The following is a 17,439-nucleotide window of genomic DNA, read 5'->3' as shown; positions in this document are numbered from 1 at the left end:
TCACAGCACTCGCTTATAATATGGATCGCTCAGTGGGGTGCTCGGTGGAAGAAGGGAACTTCCGTCTGTACCTAAGGTCATAACTCACGAGACAAAGTAAAGGATTATAAAACTTACAAAGATTTTGCCTACACTACGGTACCATATATATATATGTGATGAAAAAATAACGTGGAAAAGGAAACACGAGATCCTGCGCGCTTTCGTGTATTGATACCCGAAAGCGCGCAGGATCTCGTGTTTCCTTTTCTATGTGATTTCAGAGGATGTAGAAGGCAGTCTACCAAAGGTATATCATGTCCTGAAACAGAGACGAAGTCGATAATGATGACTGGGGTCTTTTCCCAGAACCAGTAATAATCCAGGACCCCCCATACAAAATGTTATGCTCCTACAAACACTGGAAAAATCGTATAAGAGGAGGAAATGTACCTCACTTTCATTCTTTCGGGCATGTTACCCCATACTCAGAACAGAGACGAAGATGGGGCATTCTATCAGCAGACAACAGAAGGAGTAGGGTAGTCTAAAGCCCACGTTTACCCCTCTCTTCCCTTCCTTGCAGGTTTGTGGTCGAGGCCTGAGGAGATGGAGGTGTCTGTGACCCCAACCAAGCATCAGTAGAGTACCAGCGCCCGTGGCAGCATCATCGTCATCATCATCCCCTCCCACCGCCCCACGCTGCGGCTCTCATCCAACGCAGGGCCCACTGGAAGATTACACAGTGGTCAGTATAGGGTAGAGCAATCGTGACTCTAGCATTTAGCATTGGTTACTCTAGGATATAGCGGCTGTCAGAGTAAAGGTGAACAATAGTCAGTGTAGTGTATAAACGTATTTGAATCATGGTGCAGCATCCTCAGTGTAAATAGTAGTCCTGGTCAGTATCTTGTGCTACAACAGTGAATTCTAACGAGCATATGAATGTAGACGACTTGTGTAGAGTGTAGGGGTGACTTAACGTTGGGTTTAGTGGTTGTCATAAGGGTGTAAAGATAATCTCTCAACATAGAGGTAGAATTGTAGAGATTATGTCAATCTAAGAGTGTCATAGGGTGTGTAGATGACCCTACGTAGGGTGTAGCATTGTAGGATATAGATGTCGGGTGGTGGGAAAGTAATGGGGGGGTGAAGTGTGTCAAGGTATGTTGTGATCTGTACATGTTGTTGCGACAGCGTAAGCTGTAGAGACAGTGTGTTGTTATATTCAGTCCGCCAGTATGTTACGTGCAGTTGATGGATCGCTCTCCAAGTGAGATTGTATTTGAAACAATAGATTACTTTTCTGTCACGACGTGTCTATTTCCATCAGGATAACACTGCCCTGATGCAGTGTAGCATTCTGTGAGGAGAGGTCGGCTACATGCCTGACGTGTGAGGAGTGACAGGAGATGTATACACACATACACACACACACACACACACACACACACCTACACACACACACACACACACACACACACACACACACACGCCGGAGGGAGGGAGGCTGTGAACAATGGAATGTCCCCTTCCTAGACTATATACAAGAGGGCATCCTGTGCTAGCCCGTCACGGAGCTTGCTAGAAGTGAGAGCTACTGAGGACACGCCATCAAAGCTGGGTATATCATCAGGTGCAGAAACCTCGACCCTGAAAATAAATGGAACTCGGGTTGGGTGATTGTGTGGCTAGTGAGATGGAACACATATTCAAGGACGCGTTGCTTAAGAAGACCCATACTGGGAGAAAGTATAGGGAAGACTTAAGTAGATGTTTGATCTATGATAGAGGCTCCAGTGGTGGACGAGAGTCTACATGGAGGCTGGTTCTTGATTGAAATGTAGAGAGGATTATGAAAGGAATGATTTCTGCCGTAGATACCATGGGTATTCTGTGAAAGATTGGCGAGGAGTATTAAGGATTAGTGAGGAGTATCAGGGATTGGCGAAGAGTATTGAGAATTGACGAGGAATATTAAAGATTATAGAGGATATACAGAAGAATGGATGAACCAGTGCTATGTTCGTCCTATTTTCTTCATGTCTGACCCTGTTCACTGCCGAAGATGAACAGCCACCGTCTCGCGCAATCCACGTCTCACACAAGCCAACGTCTCACACAAGCCAACGTCTCACACAAGCCACGTCTCACACAAACCAACATCTTATACAAACCAACATCTCACACAAGCCAACGTCTCACACAAGTCACGTCTCACACAAACCAACATCTCACACAAACCAACATCTCACACAAACCAACATCTCACACAAGCCAACGTCTCGCACAAACCAACATCTCACACAGGCCAACGTCTCGCACAAACCAACATCTAACACAAGCCAACGTCTCACACAAGCCAACATCTCACACGAACCAACGTCTCACACAAGCCAACGTCTCACCTGCTCACACCCCAAGCTACCGCTCCTCCCCTCTCCAGGTCTGTGTTTCGCTCACGCAACACAATGGTCTCCATCACACCCGCTGACGAAACTCCCAATACCTGATGACACACATTGTGCAATCTTTTTTTCTTCTTTTTTTTTCAACTCCCATCTTGGCAGCACCAACACTTTATCTTATTTTCTACCTCGAATGATTTTCTCTCCCACTCTATATCCTTCGGTGAGGGTATCTACATGAGTGACAGAGTCTAGGCTCTGTTTACCAGTCTTTAGATCATCACTAGACTTAATGTCAGACTTAAGCACCATTTTGGAGTCATGCCTCATATTCCCTCCGTCTGTAGCTCCTCTGGTGACTCCGATCTTGCCACTGGATCATGTAGGTGTTCATTAATCCTCAGTTTACACTGAGTTTACGTGATCCAACCCAGACGAAGGCTACCATCCTCCACACCACGAATGGTCATCACCCAGTTCAGGGCATACATCCTCATCGTCTCTCTTCACTCATCCTCTCCAAGTGTCCAAACCCCAACCACACAACCCATTCGGCTCTTTCTCAGTCATTCCACACACACACACACGCACAGTGAAACAAAACTGATATTAAACTTTCAAGCGACACTATGTGAGATAAGACAGTCTACTCCTGTCTGTATTTACTGTGAGTATACACGAAACAGTTTCACAGTCTTTGTCTCAACCATTAGCGTAATCATGATCTCTTAAACTAACAGATATAGACGTTCCAATACGTCAAAGTATTACGAGGCGTTATTTTGCTCAATCTTAAAGTACGAATAACGTAATCCAAGGTAATAGTTTATTGATAGATTATACAGTGTGATTCCACACTGTTGTATAGTAAATTGTAGATTTGCGGTCATTTATACAGTTGGATCCATTCCCACTTTCTGTTGTCAGGTGAAGCTGGAGTGTTGCTTGACACCACCAGTGTTGTAGTGTTGCCCCACAACACTCTTGTGCCGTAGTGTTGCCTCAGATAACAACACAACGAACACTGATAACACATCAGTATCATGACAACACTTCAAACACTGTACTCCAGGCAGGGGGAGGCCAGCAAATTGGGGTGGTGTTGAGGAAGACACCAGCTTTAACAGAGCCGCCACACTACCGACCACTCAACAGAGCCAGGCTGCTATAACTAGATACCTGGGGAGTTTTTCCTTTGTTATTCTCCTAGACGAGTGTCGCAGCCCTATGTTAGGTTTGCTGCTCTGTTGTGATGTTTGTGTTGGCTGTGGTGCTTTGTGAGTGGCTATGCTTTGTTGTGGTGTGGCTGTGTTTGTGGTGTTACTTTGGGATAGCATGATGTTTGTGGTGTGGCTATGTTAGTGGTGGTGTTGCTGTGTTAAAGTTGGTATAGTGTTAGTGGTTTAACTCTGTTAATATGTCGGTTGTGTCTTATACTTGTTATAAGTGTATTTGCTATGTTTGGTGATAGGGTTGTTAGAGGCTGTGTTATGCTAGCTACGCTGCCGTGTTTTTGGAGTTGTGGTTATTGTTGTAAGGGGGCGTTGATGATGCTATGTTCACCGCTGGTGCTATGTTAGTTTAGCTGTTCGGTTGAGTGTCCTGCTGTGTTAAGTGGTCGGTCCTTCTGTGTTAGCGAGGGAAGTGGCTGCATTCATATGCAAATTCTGTCTCAACAGCATTTATTTTTTTGTGTGTGTCTTTTTATTGGAGAAAAGAAATATAACTCGGGCTTGCCTTTTTTGAGGGAGAGAGAGAGAGAGAGAGCCCCCCTTCCTCCAGGAGTCTGTGGTTCCTCTCCAGATGCAAACTACGTTCGAGTTGATCTACAACAATTCTACCCACCTCCGCATTTCCCCCCAAAAATTTTGGCCAGCGTAATCGGATATTTACGAGACCCGTGGGGTTTTATGAGGCGAGGCCAGCCTGCAGGGCCCGGGTGGGTCTCGAACCCCATGCTTAATATTTTGCGAATTTTTGCATCATCACGACTTGGGAGCCCAGGAGTGAGGGGCGAGGGTGAGGATAGTGGGGAGTAGGTAGGTGCCTGTTGACCAGCCAGCCAGCCATCCATCTTGCTGGCAAACAACAGTCAGCCAGCCAGCCAACCATCCTTCCTGCTGGCAGACGACAGTCAGCCAGCAAGCCATCATCCATCTTGCTGACAAACGACAGAAAAGTCAGCCCATTGACTGGCCTCACCCAACTAACCAAACCTACTGACAGACCACCGCCGCTCCCCACCACTACCGTGCTTATAGACCACGGCCAACCTGCCAGCCTGCTGACAGACCAACCAGCCAGCCTGCTGACAGACCCCCAGCACCATGCTAAGAAACCCCAGCCAGCCTGCTGACAGACCCCAGCACCATACCGGCAGACCCCAGCCAGTCTGCTGACAGACCCCAGCTCCATGCTCAGAAACCCCAGCCAGCCTGCTGACAGACACCCCCCCCCCCAACACACACACACACACACACACACACACACACACACACACTCACACACACACACACACAACCAGCCAAGCAGCCAGCCAGCTGGATACAGCCATAATAGAAGATCCAGGGAGATATCTAACAGTATCGTCCCTATACAAGAAGTTACCCAAACTTCCCGGTTTGCTTGGAAGTTTATATGCGTCTCTGTTGCATTCAAAAACAGGGAAAGGGGGGGGAAAAAAGAGGCTAATATTTACATTTCATCTGAGATTCATTTTACAACTGTTTACATGTTCAAATTTTCGAGAGGCTTAGAATGCCAATGAGAAGTTCCTTCGTGAGGAAAGCATTGGTAATTCAGTACAAGGATCACTCCTTACAACTCACAACCCTTGTGGTGTAGATTGACTCACAACCCTTCCGATGTGGTTGACTCAAAAACCCTCTCTGATGTGGGTCTGTATGTCACACAGAAACGGCTGGGTGTGAGTGGAAGTTCCTTCGTCACTTCATAAGTTGGGAATACTTCAGAACTCAAGACTTCTAAGTAATGCGGAGAAGTTGGGCCACAACACTTAATTGACTCTCACGCTCAAAGAACTCGATCGACCGCCTGAATTTCCATCACAAGAGCTTAAACAACATCCGGGAATTCAACTTCAGAAATTCCAGGAAGAGAACTTCATAACCCACCACATAACAGAGCTGCACAATAGACACTTCTTACAAATAATCTAGGAAAAAAGAGAAAAGAATTACGATTTTGACAGACAAAATTCGGTTCTGACTAATGAAATCTCATTTTGATTTGCGAAACGCGATTTTCACGAACGAAACTCAATTTTGACTTTCTGAAACCAACTTTTGAGTAACGAAATACGATTTCAACTTTACGAAATCCGATTCTGACTCACGAAATCCGATTTTGACTCTGGGGATCCGATTTTGACTCACGAAATCGGTCATAACCACAATCTGATTATCGTTCGTTTTACTACAACTTCAACCTTGTTTTAGTTTTCCATAACCTCACCATCAGATAGTCCCTTCTACCACAACCCTACAACCTCACAACCTCTCTAGCTCTCTGAGCTCAACCGCTGGCGTATTCCTAGTGGTGTCCCGCTCCAGCAGCAGTGTTCCAGGCTGCAGAGAGCCGCGCCAGACTAGAGTTTGGGATACGTGCGTTAACCCTAAAGCCGACCCGACCAGCGTTTGCTGCTTTGCTAGCCGTGCACGCTAGGGGTGAGCTGGGCTGGAGGTGACGCTGCTGGAAAAGTCGGCGAAGACTTAGAGACTCAAGAAGACCTTCCAGTAGGAGTGCACGTTGGGTGAGCTAGGCTGGAGGTGACGCTGCTGGAAAAGTCGACGAAGACTTAAGAGTCTCAGGAAGACCTTCCAGTAGAAGGATTGCACGCTGGGGTGAGCTAGGCTGGAGGTGACGCTGCTGGAAAAGTCGACGAAGACTTAAGAGTCTTAGGAAGACCTTCCAGTAGAAGGAGTGCACGCTGGGGGTGAGCTAGGCTGGAGGTGACGCTGCTGGAAAAGCCGACGAAGACTTAGAGGCTCAAGAAGACCTTCCAGGAGAAGGGGTGCACGTTAGGGTGAGTTAGGCTGGAGGTGACGCCGCTGGAAAAGCCGACGGAGACTCAGAGACTGAAGAAGACCTTCCTGTAGAAGGAGTACCTGCTCACTGTTTCCTGGAACTGGTTCGAAATGAAAGTAAGTTTACCTTAACCCAATGTGAGAGACGACTTTAGCTAGGCATACAGAAGCTATAAACCAATCATGTTGTCATGCAGGTGGTTTACATGACATGTTGGTTATTCCTACAACAGTGTTCATGAGACTGTTAGAACACGACTTGCGTGGGAAGCGAGGGAGGGGCCTGTTGCTAAGATGAGGGGAGGTGTTCTTCCCACTATTTCTGACTAGCTGTAGGGATCATCAAGGTCTGTTCTTTGTTCTACCCATCCCTGAACCAGTCCATGCGTATCTGAACCAGTCTTGGTGTATTTGAATCGGTCTCGATGTGTCTGAACTAGTCTAGGTGTATTTCGAATCGGTCTCTGTGTGTCTGAACCAGTCAAGGTGTAATTTAAATCAGTCTCGGTGTGTCTGAACCAGTCTAGGTGTAATCTGAATCGGTGTCGGTGTGTTTGGACCATCATGGGGAATGACCATTGGCTCAAGGTGGCTCAGGTACGTGTTGCCCTTAATTATCTGATCGGGTGTGCGAACGTTCGACTCGCAGTATCGATTAATCTAGGGTCGTCCGCCAATAGTAATACTCAGAACCATTCCATTACCTTTGGATTGGATACAGTTAACTATGGAATACTTTTTACGTACCCAGGATGTAGGCTTATTTATACTCAGGACTCGAGTACGCTAAGGCAGTCAGCAACGGATGTCTTACTTCGATGATGTTTCGTTATGATATGACTTATTCATCATTCGTAAATTACATTCAGCTGTTCTCAGTCAGCAACACCTTAAAGGAAGTTTCCCAATTCTGTCTTAAGATTTATTTTCTCTTGGGTATGAACGCGTTGGCCTTACAGTGCTTGATTAAGTGCCTTTAGATAGAACGAAGGCTTTCGCCTATGTCGCTGCCTGCGTCATAGTCTCTGGCTTTGATGAGGGAAAACAATATTGATCATTTGCAATTAGTGTTCGTGTAGAAATGATTCGTATTTGTTTCGATAAGGTTCCAGTCCCTTGCAAATGAGCAGGGGTCGCTGGAAGAAACTGGGAGCTTGAGAGCCCCGTGAGATGTCACGTCGAGGGTTTTTTTTTTCAGGCAGATCCTGGAAAACGTCCGGGTCGGGGGGGTTAAGCTCGTCTGACAGTCCGTCATTTTTACCCTGCGAAGAAGAAATTCATTTAGCTTAAGTTTAACATCATTCTGAGCTGTTCTGGATAAGATAACATTGCCGTGTTAGTTTGCCGTTTCTCTTCATCGCAAATACACATATATATACGTCACCTAAATAGCTCAATTTATGGGGATACGTTTACGTAATCAAGAGATGTTTCTGGTTTGTTTCGGATTAAACGCGTAAGAAACCCCATAATGTGTTATGTGAGGCTTGTATGTAGTATAGTACTGGGTGAGAATAGGGCATTTTGGTCGAATCTTTTGTGGATCTATTCACTTTCGAGGGTTATTGATTTCAGGGTATAGAGGGGGTGAGGACTGGTACTGTGTTGGCAAGTTTCAAGGCGTGTGGGATAGTGTTGTTGTATTGTCAGCATTTTGGTTGTAGACATCACTAAGTATGATTGCTTTTGGGCTTATGTTTCATATTTTGAAGTTGGATATGTTGTCAGGAGGGTGCATATGAACGCGCACTTCCATAGAACACATAATAATACCCTCCAACAACCAGGATTCGAACCCAGGACCCTTTACGTGGTAGTCGGAACGCTAATCATTAGGTTAGGAAATGATCATAGCATATCGGTTAGCGTTTCTGACTACCACGCAAAAGGTCCTGGGTTCGAATCCTGGCTATTGAAGTGTATTATGTGATATCTATCTATCTAGGTACCTAATCTGTCTATATATATATATATATATATATATATTTTTTTTTTTTTTCATACGATTCGCCATTTCCCGCGTTTGCGAGGTAGCGTTAAGAACAGAGGACTGGGCCTTAGAGGGAAAATCCTCACCTGGCCCCCTTCTCTGTTCCTTCTTTTGGAAAAAAAAAAAAAAAAAAAAAAAAAAAAAACGAGAGGGGAGGATTTCCAGCCACCCGCTCCCATATATATATATATACACATATATCTCCAAGGTCAGTGGGATGTCACATTCTTACCTGCTAATGAAGTTGGACTCCTCTTTAGCACTCACCTGGGGGCTACCATGTTCCCCACCCTTGTCGGGAAGTTAGGTCGGCCGCCTCGGCCACGAGAGAGAGAGAGAGAGAGAGAGAGAGAGAGAGAGAGAGAGAGAGAGAGAGAGAGAGAGAGAGAGAGAGAGAGAGAGAGCCACCCGGGCTAAAACTTTTCCCTTCTAATTTATCCTTGCGGAAATGTGTTGCTCCTCCTGACCTGGCGACATGACTTCAGACCCCTGACCTGGCGACCTGACCTCGACCTCCAGACCCCTGACCTGGCGACCTGACCTCGACCTCCAGACCCCTGACCTGGCGACCTGACCTCGACCCCCAGACCCATGACTGCCTACGTTAGCTCGTCCTCGCCTGTGTCTTCTGTATCCCTGATGCCGTTACCCAGTTCCCTGTCTTATATCTCCACTTTGTAAGTGACACTTAAACACTTAAACACCCACAGATCCAGACAGGAGGGTGAGACTAGGTACACTTACACTTAGAACTTTAAGTATAACATTGATTATCCACATATCTAAGTGTATGGCGCCTCATATCTTGATGTTATGTTATAGCTACACATTGTGGCCCTATCCTCATACTGGGTACAAATCGAGTCTTTTGGGTATAAGGATGTTAAGAAGAGGGACTATAGACGGAGGATTCCAACACTTACAGTCGAGAACACGGGATAGAATCCTGTGATCTTTTGCGTCACTCTTGTCCAAAACTACTGGAGTCAAAAGGGATTTAAGAGCTTCTGAGAAGGTCGAAAATCTGTCTCTTTCTCAGAACGGATGGGTCCTTTATGAAAGATAAGAGAAGGGGAAAGAATTCGAAAGTTTAGCGATGTAAGGAAGGAAATAGATATCACAACTGCTCAAACTTTTAGATGAAAGCTTGGTATACAGGAGTTTGCCGAGTGTTTACGTGGTCCAGTTAAAGCTGGGGGAGGGGGGGAGGGGAACCCTAAGGAGCTGCCGGGTTTCGGGGGCATAAGATCGAGGTAATATCCATAGAAGAGGGAGAGAGAACCAACATTACAGTGCAAGAAAAGTAGGTCAAGTTTTCCGAAGTCAGACTGTGGGAAGCTGGTAAGTCGGATCAGAATGGATTCAGATCTGTTGAATAAGGACGTAGAGCTGCGAAGGGCCTTAGATATGAAACTCCTCGAGTGTCATTTGTTTATATATCTTTGTATGGCTTCGACAGATGGGTGTGAGAATTCAGGCCGGATTTCACAGTTACTTGTGTGTGTGTGTGTGTGTGTGTGTGTGTGTGTGTGTGTGTCAAGTCACTGTCAAAGATCACCGTAAGAGAGATGAAGTGGGGGGAATAACTATGATTAAGACCAATACGTTCATCCCATCCGTGTCTCCGATCTTCATCCACTGAAGGCTTGGAGGCCTCCCCTCCATCTACATCGTCCCTCTATCTTGGCTGCGGATGAGTGGATGTATCTGAGATAACATCGGGGGTGGAGGGGGAAGGGTGCTACCCATTTCTCTTTGATAACCTGCGTAGAAAAAAAACAAGTCTGCCATCTGTCGGGGAAAAAACAAAGGACTCATCCGGGTTTCTCTCTAGCGACTCAAGGAACGTCGTAAAGATTAAGTTCAGTTCCTCCTTGTCCGACGACGAAGTTCGTAAAGATACGTTCCTCTGTTCAGCGAGTGGCGCGAAGGTACGTCCTGTGTTCCTCTGTCCAAGGAAGGTCTTTGAGATACGGTTACTTTGTTCACAGGATTGCCGTAATGATGCGTTCCACTAGCCAAGGAAAGTCGTAAAGATACGTTCCACTAAATGTGGAAAGTCATAGAGATACGTTGCGCTACTAAAGAAAGTCGTAAAGATACCTTCTGCCACCCAAAGAATGTCGTAAAGATAAGTATCACTAACCAAGTAAAGTCGTAAAGATACGTTCTCCTCACCAAGGAACGTCGTAAAGATACGTTCTCCTCACTAAGGAACGTCGTAAAGATACGTTCTACTGAGCAAGGAACGTCGTAAACGTCGTAAAATATGTCTCTCTGTCCAAGGAACGTCTTAGAAATATGTTCTTCAATCCAAGGAAAAATCGTAAAGATGCGTCCCTTAATCAGAGGAAAGTCGTAAGATTCGCTTCCCGACACATAGAGCGTCGTAGATATACGGCCCTCTATATATGCGTCGTAGAAATACGATTCTCATTACAAGAATCACCTCGTAGATGGGGACGACTTTGGAGGTAAGTTACTGGCCATCTTTAGTCACACGGGTGAAGGGGGGAAATGATGCCATGATGATGGTGTATTTATCAGCCCTGACCCTGGGCCAAATTACGTTTCTCTAAGGCTGAAACATTCCTTGGATTTCTATGGCCTTTGCCCCAGACACGCGGGGTGTCAAGGGGTCCGCTATGGTTAGCGGCGTGGTGGTCACTGTGTTTAGCAGAGTTGCGGCTGTGTAAGTCCTGACTGACGGGGGTGAAAAGGGCGGAAGGTGGCCTTTGCCAACAAGCCACCACTGGTGGTAATAAAACGCCGACTGCCTGTTAAAAGGTTAGGGGCGTAGGGGCTGCCAACGGTTGCCTATGTGGTGCCAACAGCCGATTTCTGGTCCCAAGATAGGAAGGATAACCTGCCAACAAGTCCATATGGTGCCAACAGCCAATGACTGGTCCCAGGACAGGGAGGGTAGCCTGCCAACATATCGTGGTTAGGCCAACAGACGATTCTTGATCACTGGACAGGTTGAAGCGCCTGTCAACATACCCCTGGTTGTGCCAACAGCCAGCCAGTGGCCTCCATATTGATCACTGTCTCGTTTGTTTGCCGAGATGGTTCGTCCTTTTCAGATCCCACTAGAGTTGACACTCAAGACATCAGCTGACGTCTGCCTTCGGGATTTTCATGGAAAATTCTTGCGTAAGTTTGTATATAAATACACAGTCCGAGTGGCCATTGTGTGCTTATTCGTAAGGTTAACAGACGACTAACCTTAGTAATTAGCAGAGGTGGTAATTGTGATTAAATCAGCCATCATGGCCCCCTTACCCTTATAGTCTATGATGATCTTCATCTTGTCCCTCTATAGTAGAGACGAATGGTCTTCATGTGCCGTCTCAGGGAGACCATAGAGGTCTTTCTCTGCTCCATCTCAGGCGGACCGTAGTGGTCTTTACGTGCTGTCTCAGGCGGACCAAGAGTGGTGCAAAAAGTATTGATCCGTGACCATTGGTCTCCACCACGACATTTCACCAGTTGAAGGACATGGTCATGCGGTCGGCATTGGTTTCAAAATAATTCATTTCTCTCCCTTTTTTTTCGTGTCTCTGTGTGGCGGGTCAGGAGACAGTCACTGCAACGTTCACTCAGTCTGGATATACCAGGCTGTTGGATGGAGCAGAAGGCACAGCAAACGTCTTGAGGGTTGTATGGCCAAGTAGAAACAGAAGACAAATCCCGGGGGCTCCAGCTACCCTCCTAACGGAAGACCAGACGCCAGAATTAAGAGAAATGATAGAGCGTTCCATCCATCAGGCATTGGAGTAACGTCAAAGCGAAAATTCTCAACAATAACCAAAGTCTGTAATTAGAGAGAGAGAGAGAGAGAGAGAGAGAGAGAGAGAGAGAGAGAGAGAGAGAGAGAGAGAGAGAGAGAGAGAGAGTACAAGCTCACAGCAGGACACAATGACGACAGGACGAGACGCTTCAAGATGGAACTTGAGACTCAAACTCGATCGAGAGCAACGACTCAAGTTTGCGCTCGCCGCCCATCGTCAACTTGGATTGTTAAAGCCAGTCGCGGAGACTTCGGGCGCTGCTGCTGCTGCTACTACTACTACCACAGGTCAAGCTGAGGGCGGGAAGTAGCTCACACTCTTGAGGTGGGAAGCCAGGCGAGGATCGCTCGTATTGCAAGGGCTGAATACCCCCCCTCCCTCACTCCCGGCAGCCAGCACCACCACGCACATCTCTCTCTCTCTCTCTCTCTCTCTCTCTCTCTCTCTCTCTCTCTCTCTCTCTCTCTCTCATGACTCATAACCTTCCAACAGAAATATCTGAGTACTTTTCCTCCATCCCTTTTACTCCTCCGACAGTGGAAAGTGTTGGACCCTACCAGGTTCTCACCACCACTGAAATAAGAAGAAAAAAGAGAAATCTTCCACTATCTTTTACTTACAGGCCCATAACCACCCTTGCTTTATTCATTATTGAGTGGCCCACTCGGAAAAAAAAAAAACTACCTACGCTTGTGCAGTCCCAGTGTGGTTCTTCCCAGCTCTCTCAGGAGTGGAAGGGCTTTTCCACCCGATTCGAACCCACGAATAAAGGATTTGCGTCAAGGGATCGAACGGGCACGATGTTAGCCACACTCACGTTATCCTCTGAGAGCTGGCGAGTTGGGTCGCGCCTCATCAAGGCCTTTGATAACCACACGGTCATTAGATTTAACCCCCGACTGCTACCATAGCATAATGAGGTGTGGTCCGTGTGTAGTACGGTGGATCCTTTAGGATGTGTACTGTCGTGCTAGGAGAACCACACCATCGTCTTCAAAGGAGGCCCTACCTTCGTGCTAAAGTACCATACCCTCGTTATCAAGGACGAAGCTATCGTTTTCAAGGACTTTACCGGGACCGTACCGTCGTTTTCAAGGACTGTACCGTCGTGCTCAAGAACCGTACCCTCGTTTTCGGGGACAGTACCGTCGTGCTTAAGGATCGTACCGTCATTTTCGCGGACCGTACCGTCTTGCGCATGGTGCGTGTAGGTTTGGCTAATGAGATCTTTCAGGCTGCAGTAAACTTAGGCAAAGTTATCAGTAGGCCGCAGTGACAACCCCTAGCTACTGCTGGACATTCCCTTGACAATAACCGTGAAATTATTTGGCATCATCTCTTTAAAGATGAAGACATTCCAGAGCCCAGAAATATCCAGTGGCTTTCTGGACCCAGAAAGACCCAGTGTCTTCAGGACCCAGAATTATCCAATGGCTTCTAGGACCCAGAAAGACCCAGTGTCTTCCAGGACCCACTGTTATCCAGAGGCTTCCAGAACCCAGAAAGACCCAGTGTCTTCCAGGGCCCAGAATTATCCAATGGCTTCCAGGACCCTAGAGAGAGATCCAGTGTCTTCCAGGAACCAGAATAACCCATTGTCTTCCAGGACCCAGAATTATCCAATGGCTTCCAGGACCCAGAAAGACCCAGTGTCTTCCAGGACCCAGAATTTTCCAGTGGCTTCCAGGACCCTAGAGAGAGATCCAGTATCTTCCAGGACCCAGAATAACCCATTGTCTTCCAGGACCCAGAATTATCCAATGGCTTCCAGGACCCAGAAAGACCCACTGTCTTCCAGGACCCAGAATTATCCAATGGCTTCCAGGACCCTAGAGAGAGATCCAGTGTCTTCCAGGACCCAGAAAGACCCAGTGTCTTCCAGGACTTAGAATTATCCAGTGGCTTCCAGGACCCTAGAGAGAGATCCAGTGTCTTCCAGGACCCAGAATGACCCATTGTCTTCCAGGGCCCCAGAAAGACCCAGTGTCTTCCAGGATCCAGAGAGACCCATTATCTTCCAGGACCCTAGATAGATTCAGTGTCTTCTAGGACCGAGAAAGGTCCAGTGCCTTCCAGGATCCAGAAAGATCCAGCCACCCTTTAGGAAATTCAACCCAATCGCTCCCTCCTTGTGTGTGGCCCGGATTGATAAGAACCTCGTAAAAAAAAATGGGGAGAAAAAGTGTCCCTCCAAAGATAAAATCAAGGAATAAAAGAAAAAAGGGGGGACATTTGGAAAGTTGTAAAAGTCGAATGACAAATCTCAAGCTAAAAAAGGCAAGGAAGCTGACAGCCCTTGAGGAACGCCACAACGAACTCTGGCAGTGATGTGTGTGTGTCTGTCTGTCTGTCTGTCTATGGAGTGGCCAGGGGAACTGATGACCGCCGCATAATGTGGCCAGGGAGTGACGATTACCACATGGTGTGGCCTGGGATTCATGACTGCCACATGGTGTGGCCAGGGAGTGACGTTTACCACATGGTGTGGCCATGGACGGCGAATTACCACATGGTGTGGCCTGGGACTGATAATTACCACATGTTGTGGCCAGGAAAATAGGTGGAGACAGATATGAACGACTGTCACTCTATATGTCAGGGATGAGCGAAAATTGTCACGCAAATTTGCCTTAATTAACTCAGATTACTTTGGACGAGATGGGTATAATTAAGCTAATGTAATTAAAGGCTTTGTGCACCATCAGAAGAGCAGAGCAAAGGGGACAAAAGTCATTTCTCCTGAGGTGTGTGTGTGTGTGTGTGTGTGTGTGTGTGTGTGTGTGTAAGGGGCGTGGGACAGGAAGGGTGAGGGCATTGCTACAGGGAATGACATGACTACGACGGGGTGGCAATGGTGATAGTCGTGGGTCGAAGGGTGAGGGGAAGCGGACATGGGAAGCCTGTGTCTCTCTCTCTCTCTCTCTCTCTCTCTCGAGAGAGAGAGAGAGAGAGAGAGAGAGAGAGAGAGAGGCAAGAAACAAATCAGTTAAGGCTTAGACACCATGGTGAAAATAGGGGCAGGTGTGGACACAGGGGTACATATTAGATATGTATGTGGGGGGATGGACGGAACACTGTGAAGAAGCACTGAATGCCAGAGAAGTAGGAGAGAGAGAGAGGCCACGATATTTGTGATGTGCCCAGGGAGAGAGGCGGAGAGAGAGGGAGAGAGGCGGAGTGAGAGGCAAGGGAGAGGAAGGAGGCGCAGGAGGAGAGGCCATGTTCACGCAAATAGGAAATATTAAAGGCGATATAAAGGTGATGTATGACCAGGCACCCGGACTGCCTCGTGGAGTGTTTATAGACGGAAAAATTGGAATGAAATAGTCTGATCGTAATGGACTGAATGGGTCGTTGTTGTCCTTGGCGCAAGGCAAGTAGAATAACGTCGACATGACACAGTACGAAGAGCAAGACTCGTATATCCCGGGGGGAGGATAAAAGGCAGGGTTGTTATATAGCGGACGCCCTTGCTGAGCCAGGTCCTGATGATGATGATTCCCTTAATAACAACAGAGGCGAGTGTACGGCTAGGGTAGAGAGAGAGAGGTTGGGGTGGCATGGCTACGTGGCTGGCTGGCTGCCTCCCTCCCTCTCCTCACTCCCTCTGGTTGTTTATTTTCCTCCTGGATGGAGTTGTGAGGGAGATCTTGGCAGGAAACTCGGACGGAGAGTCGGATCGAAGGGGGAGAAAAGGATGGATGGGGTTTGAGGAAGTGGGATGGATGCCGCTGCTGTATACAGGTAACACCGTGCTGGGGCTTGAGGACCGAAGGCTGCCTTGTGAGAGAGGTGGAGTGTGTGTGTGTGTCTGTGTCTGTCTGTAGAAGGGAAGAGGAAGGTACTAGTGGACAGTGGCAGGGGTAGATAACATACCAGCCGCTTCGGGTGGATGGGGAAACCTGTGGGGCGTTCGAGAGTCTTAGATATTTACAGAGGGTGTGTATGTGTGTGTGTGTGTGTGTGTGTGTACTACCGACGGAGGGAGGAGTGATGAGGGATCTGGCTCACGCTAATGACGGATTGGCAAGTTGCCGGCGGCGGACCCAGGTTGGGTGGTTACCTCCGTCGTCCCTAGGCAGGTTACCAAGGCGGACCCAGGGTGGTTGGTTACCCCGTCGTACATATGAAGACCAGAGAGAGCGAAGGATGAGATGAAAGAAGACGAGCTGAAGACCAGAGAGAGAGTGAAGGATGAGATGAGAGAAGACGAGATGAAGGCCAGAGAGAGAGTGAAGGATGAGATGAAAGAAGACGAGCTGAAGGCCAGAGAGAGTGAAAGATGAGATGAGAGAAGACGAGATGAAGGCCAGAGAGAGAGTGAAGGATGAGATGAAAGAAGACGAGCTGAAGGCCAGAGAGAGCGAAGGATGAGATGAGAGAAGACGAGCTGAAGGCCAGAGAGAGCGAAGGATGAGATGAAAGAAGACGAGATGAAGGCCAGAGAGAGAGAGAGAGAGAGAGAGAGAGAGAGAGAGAGGGAGCGAAGGATGAGATGAAAGAAGACGGAATGAAGGCCAGAGAGAGAAGCTGCAGCTACCGAGAGTGAATGAAGGAAAGCCAACATACTTTAGGATGGGGAGGATGATAGAAGGAAGAGAGAGAGATGATTAAGAGCATAGGTGAGGCTGAGGGAGAGGAGACATTGGCACCAATGTATAGGTAGGGAGATATGTGAACACTGAGGAGTCTTTCGCAGTGTGACATTATAATGGACCTCTGTGTACTTCATCGTCCTGGGCAGTGAGAGGCGATACCATATAGGATATCATTGTATGAATGACCCATGGCTGGTAGGTCTATTTTGCCACAGCTATAGACCACACACTCCCAGAAAGACACAGACCAACTATCAGCCCCAGGTTAGGTGGTCTGTCATTATATGAGTTCGTGTCATTAGACCCTCAGTGATTACCAGTGTGTAGTTAATATCATCACTTACTAATGATCATTAGTAAGTACTTAGGCTATTACTAATTAGTTCACCGTCTCCAGTAATTACTTAAGCTATTACTAATTAGTGCACCGTCTTCAGTAATCACTTAGGCTATTACTAATTAGTGCACCGTCTTCAGTAATTACTTAGGCTATTACTATTAAGTGCACCGTCTTCAGTAATTACTTAGGCTATTATTAATGACTGCTAAAATAAAATGGCTCAGATATTGATTTAAATCAGCTGACCATTTTGACCGAATGAGAAGAACTGACTCCACCCACCCGTT

General features: G+C 47.2%; 1 protein-coding gene across 16 annotated transcripts in view; it reads left to right on the top strand.

The window, feature by feature from the left end:
* Positions 1-17,439, top strand: part of LOC139765155 (uncharacterized) — a 346,502-nt gene that overhangs the window by 106,223 nt on the left and 222,840 nt on the right. For 14 of the 16 annotated variants that reach the window (XR_011716593.1, XR_011716592.1, XR_011716590.1 and 11 more), the window contains exon 2: positions 566-727. The exons of the other annotated variants lie outside the window; for them this stretch is intronic. The gene's annotated coding sequence lies outside the window, so the exon portion shown is untranslated. The remainder of the gene's footprint in view (positions 1-565; positions 728-17,439) is intronic. 16 annotated transcript variants of the gene reach the window in all.

Source organism: Panulirus ornatus, chromosome 53, assembly GCF_036320965.1.
Source record: "Panulirus ornatus isolate Po-2019 chromosome 53, ASM3632096v1, whole genome shotgun sequence".
Classification (NCBI taxonomy): Eukaryota; Metazoa; Arthropoda; class Malacostraca; order Decapoda; family Palinuridae; genus Panulirus; species Panulirus ornatus.
The sequence above is the reverse complement of the archived record's forward strand: the minus strand, read 5'-3'. Positions and strand labels throughout refer to the sequence as shown.